This window comes from Haliaeetus leucocephalus, unplaced genomic scaffold (genome assembly GCF_000737465.1).
Source record: "Haliaeetus leucocephalus isolate CR32 unplaced genomic scaffold, Haliaeetus_leucocephalus-4.0 Scaffold556, whole genome shotgun sequence".
NCBI classification, from domain to species: Eukaryota; Metazoa; Chordata; class Aves; order Accipitriformes; family Accipitridae; genus Haliaeetus; species Haliaeetus leucocephalus.
Window position 1 is genome coordinate 7,727,113 of NW_010972992.1, and position 6,000 is coordinate 7,733,112.

The window sequence follows — 6,000 nt, forward strand, 5'->3', positions numbered from 1 at the left end:
CATGGTGTCATAGTTATTGCATTCTAATGACCTCAGTACCAGCGTGTGAAGAACAGATGAATAAATGCTAACTTGTCTCTGAGCTCTTCTGTAGGTGGACTGCTTGTTTTAGATTGTCTGCTTCTGGGCACTAAAGGTTGATGATATATAGACTAGAGACCACAACCAGATATAGGTACATTTGACCTGTTAACAGTGGGCTTTTTTATTTTGTAAGAAAAATATTTTACCAGATCTACTTCTGTCATACATGCTTGTATAATATAAGCCTGTATAACTGAATCTTGAAACACTAAGGGGTTGCTGATTCTTATATTTAGTGACTGTTAGGAAGATCAGCTCCTATAATGCATCATATTTTGATACTTCTCAGCCTAGAGAATCTATCATTCTGATGACCTGCCTAAGGTATGGCTTCCTGGCTAAAGGCAGGAGAACTTTAATCTGAGTATTTTTTGTTAGTTTGTCTAATCCTTGTGGTAGTCTTGGGAAGTTAATTTTTCCTCTGATTGTCCCTGCAACTCATGGAGAGCCTCATCTTATAGAACCAAAAGTCTTCTAGGGCCACAGATACATGGATTATTTGTTAACTCATGCCTTGTCATTGGCAAGTAAATGAGACTTTTCAATGGAATATCTTGCCTGTAAATTTGTGTGAAACCTATTTAATTCATGCCCTGTAAACCACTGCAAAATTTTCAGTCATTCCTTCCTTTTGGTTGGTTTTTGTTCTGGCTTTGCAAAAATGATAACTTTCTAGTTTATGGCGAAGTATCTTTTACATTATCTGAAAAGGCTTTTGTTTTCTTCTTATGTGGCATTCATAATTTCTGTAATTTATGTTGAATTAAAAGCTACTCCATACTTACCTTAAATTGTCTGAGAGCATCTAAGTGAATGTTGCTGCAGCAAGTCCTTCCACTGTGAAAGCTTGTTGATAACATTCACACATTGTAAAAAGCTGTAGAGGTGAAAGATTGAAATTCTTTTTGTAAAAAAATCTTTAACGATACAAAGTGTATGGTTCTTCTAAAGTTCTGTGTTCACAGTTTTAGAACACCACAACCTTACTTTGATTTTAAAGTAAAATATACAGAGCACTCAGTTCCTAAATGTAATTCAAAGGGGCCAACATATTTGTGAATATCACTGGAATTTGGTCTTGTTAGTCCTGTTAATTTGTCCAGAGCTGAGAAAATGACTGTGTAGATAAATTTGACGGGGTAATAGGATGAGGCTGAAGAGATTTTTCGGTGAAGACAGTCTCTCAGTTACTAAGGATCATCTGAGTTTACTGCAATACATTTGTCATGCACCTAGATACTTCAGTTCTGCATTAGTTGTCTATAAAATGACCTGCTGCTTGCCATGATAGACTTAAATTATTCTGGTCTTACTACTGAAACACATACTTCAATGTCATGCCTGAATTTCCTTTCACTTCCACTGTCTTGGCCCTATTTGTGAGTTAACCTCTGCTCCCACTGATACCGCCAGCCTTGATAAATGATAGCAAACATTCTTGTATATCACTTACTGTGAATAATTCTTAACGGCATATGTGAAGTGAGTAGTAGGTACAGACCATGCATTCAGGATCAGATGATAGTGAAGAAAAGTCCTGTATAGCATGAGCCAAGTCCTGTTCCAAAGGGACAGCTGTTCTCCTTCCCTGGCCCATGAGCTAAGCATAAAGTACATGGCCACTTTGTAGAACATCTCAGCCCAGTATTTCCTGCAAGTTATTATGAAGTTCTGGACTTCCACATTACTGCTTAGAACACAGACTCTAAATCTGTAGGGAATTTCCAAACCTTTTATTCATTGTTTAATCTGCCTCCATTTTGTGGGGGTGGAGCACTTGCCTTCAGCACACGTAAGTACACAGTAAAGTCATCGGATAGGTACCTGTAAAACTACAGGCTGTGACAAATCTTTTCACATGCTTAGGCAAAGTTCTGGCTTTCCTTCCTGTGATTTTTCTGTACATTGCTGTCTGGCAGACTGCATGTGAGCCTGTGCATTATTGATAGAAATTTTGAGTGGAGACATCAAAACAAGCAGGTCTAATGTTTCAGCATTTTGAGAATCTTGGTTTCTGTTGTCCTGCAGGAAGCATAGTGGCTAATAAAGGAACAGTGGTAGCTGGAATCCACTCCTGAAAGATTCTTTGACTTTCAAATAGGAGTTGAACCAAAATCCTGAAGTGTTCACTTAAGAGATGAGAAAATGAAGAGGATAGGGTTCTGGATGGGGAGGTGATGTTTCAGGCTACATCATGAACAACTTCCTCAGGTGCAAAATGGCCACAATAAAATATACTTTGAGTCAAGTGCATCAGGCTCTGTTGAAGAGAAGAGCTATGTAAGAATTTTGTCGCTAAGCCTCTAGCTGCTTGAAGCTAGCCTGCAGGCCTTTGGATCTCATTTGTTAAAGAGCTCACTGTTTGATCCATCTGATGTTGGATTTCAAGCAAGCATGAGGTAAACATTAAAATAAACACTGAAATAATTTTAGAAGTGTGGTTTCCCCATATCCATGGAGCTGAAAGCATTAGCTGAGTGAGGTTTTCAGATCCATTTGAGTCAGAAATACAGCATGCAACTTGAGAGATTGATTTTCGTATACCTGGTTCTGATCTGGCCCTGCATTTTTTTATTGTTTATCAGAGCCTCACTTGTTTCCATTTAATTAAGGAATGGCTCCTGGAGAATCTTCTGACATCTTAATAGTTGTCAGGGAGCTCTGGATTGCCTCAGAAGTTAAGAGGGAAATCAGGTGGGAAGGTGAAGGAACTTTACATGTTAACATTCCTGGGAGAGATTGAAAGTGCTGCAAAAACTATGTAGTTCTCATCCCCTCCAGGTGTTGTTTGCCAAAGGCCGTTATGCAGAAACTTGCAATACTATTTTTTGTGTTGAATCTGATGTTAAGAGGATGTCTCTTCATAGCTCTCCTTGCAGGACCAGTTACTATAAAATGACTTAAAAGAAGCTCCTCCCTGCCTCTTCTCCCCTTCAACGTTCTGTTCCCCCCACAACTTGTTATGCCAGATTTCCTAGTGCTCTTAGATGCTGGAATGGATTTTCTGGAAGTTTTGTCTGCCTTTAACTGAAAACATGTAATTCGTGTTCTATTTATTTATTTTTAAAAAAAAAAAAAAAGAGCAAGGAATGGAGCCTGAGGAAACAACGGAAGCATGCAATTGAGGTGTCTAGAAGAAGCTATGTAGCCTGCAGAGGAGAAAGTGAAAACCAGAGAACTTTGGGATGCGTTATGTGCTGGTATTGTTTAGTGGGATTGCCGCAAGGCCTAAGTGAAATATATTCTACTTGATTTAGTGTGTCAAGGATGTGACCGCATTTGGATTGTACAGAGGTAGCTGGCTGTGAATGGAGCTGAAGACAGGTTGTCAGATGGCTGAAATTGCCAGAAAGACTTGCATAAACTCCATTGGCTTTGGGGTGAGTCTTTGGTAAAGAAGGGGTTTACCCATCGTTGTAATGCCCACATAGAGCTGGCCTCTGGTGTGTAGATTTGGTTTGTGTGTGTGTGTTTTGTTTACACTTAGAAACCACTCAGTGGATTTGGTGCTGTATGTGTTGGATAGTGCGATTGCAGTCGATGATTTTGGTTTTAGGTCATCCTTCGTTAAATAACTTAATAGGGTTTTTTTTGTCTCCTACAGTATAAAGTGACCTACCCCGCTTCTTTCTTCCCCTCCTGTGAGTTTAGACAGATTCTGAATGAGATGAGGTTATTGAAGTAATGTTATTTATTGACTAACAAAGTACTAAAGTCCACTGTAGAGGTGGTGAACAAAGCAGAGCTGTACTTTGACATTTATTGAATTAGGCCCTAAATACTTGCTACCTTGTAGCAAGTCCATTAGTGTTTGTCTGTGTCGCTGCCCTCCATTTGACAAAATGAGGATGGATTGAGTGGTTCCCAGACCCCTTCCTGCCAATGGGGAAGGAGATTCATTAATTTAAGAAATTAGTTTTCATTTGTGGCTCCCCCCAAAAATTAAAAACACAGCCTTCTCTTTAAGTTGCCAAGCGTAAGCATGTTTTTCTTGTTTGCAGTATACACGTGTAGCAGTCACTTTCACCAACTCGGTTTCTGTCTTATAGTAGGGTGGCATGAAGAAAGACCCTCTTGAAAACAGACCATGCTTTGGATTCTGTTCAGGTTCCTTACTGTGGTAAATTAATATGTTGCCAGCTGTGCAAATCCTGAGGAAAACCTTTGCCCAGCCTTAGGTCCAGGATGGTGACTTACTAAGCTTTCAAAAATGTCTGAAAGATGGTCTTTATAGCCAATGGCATTACGAGAGTGCACACAACATGTTTTTATCGTCAACACATTTCTAGGAGTATTTATTGGAAATTAAGTGTGAATTGCAAACCAGGAGAATTCAATGCTCCCAAACTCAACTGTTTGTCACAGAAGGCACTTAAATATAGATCAGTTATTAATCTTAACAAAAAGCAGCATGTGACCCTAAGGACAATGCAGAATACATTGGATTTGAGATGCTCGAAGGAGCACGTATGCTGCTTTAAATTGCAAAGTAAGTTGGGCATCTACACTTATTTAAATCCATGGTGCGAAATTTTTGAAGCAATCTAAGTTGTAAGAGATCCTTCCAAAGCCTGCGTTCTCTCTTTTCTGTTTGGAATTGGTATTCCATGCTCTCTGCTCATCACCTTTCTCCCTGTTACTGAAGGTCATTTCGCTATTTCTGTGTCCTTCTATTATCTCTAGTTTTGAAGTCTGTCATGACTGGCTTCTACTTTGTGTAAAGCTTTCAGCAAAGTCAAATGTTCAGAAGTAGTGTAGATTTGTGGAGTATTTGCACAATGTTGTAAAGAGGGAGCTATGGTGTAGTTGAAGATAATAGTCTTGACTTCAGTTTGCAGAAGTTAAATACTAGATTGTCCTATCTTTCCAGTTTTCATCGAATGGGCTTGTGTACTCTTCTCTCAAAGCCACATGTAATTAGCTCAGGTTTTTTAGTGCATGTGCATGTGCTTGATATTCTCCAGTGGTATGAAGGCTGCTTATTGGCTTTCAGCTGTGTTAAACACAGCCAAAGTTTTATCCCTTTCCAGTTACCTAGAGTAGATTAGAGAAGTGAAATTAGGATACAGATCAAAGATGCTGTAGTACGTACGTACCTTCCCTTGCTAGGAGTTTTGGCCATTTTGTATTGGAAAATGTAGTGGTCAGTGTTGTTAAACCTGTGCTCTGGATCTGTTCTGTGCACCTGAAAAGTTTTCATTTACCCTGATTGGCTTTTCACACTGTTCCAATTTGAGGTTATATATATAAATTTCTGCTATAGAACTTTTTGTCTTAGTAGTGATACAGGCGGTGGAAAACTGCAATAAACATGTGTTGAAAGATGGCTGGAATAAGGCTGGTGGAAAAAACTCTTTGCTTTTAATTAGGGTAATATCCTCATTTCACTAGCAATAGTTAAATTGTTAGCATTTTAGCTCACCATTTAGCTAACAAGATATATTAATTTTATTTCCTATTCTCTCTTACTGTCCTTCTTCCTCTGCTTTAGGCTTCTGTATCTCGTCCTATTAGGCATCCTCACGAGAAAGCTGATCACTTACCACTGACTTGCAAAAGGCGAACTTGTGTTGCCACCTCCTTTCTAACTTCCCCAGCATAAGTTATTCCTTAATATCTAAGAGATTGATCCGTAAAGCAATAAACTGGTGTACAGAACTAAAGCAGCTTGATTAAGTGTCATAGGCATTATTCTTACAAGAAATCCCTGACTCTTTAGATAAGGTTGAAAAAAAATTTTAAAAAATTTTGGGCTTCTGGAGAGTGACCAAGACTGCTAATGTAATTGAGAGTGTAAACATTATTAGTATCATAGATCTCTTGATTACAAATGGCATTGGAGCCCATAATCTGCGTCTCCTCTTTAATATGACTCACAAATTCCCATGTGCAGTAAAAGCTTAGTTTTTCAGCAGT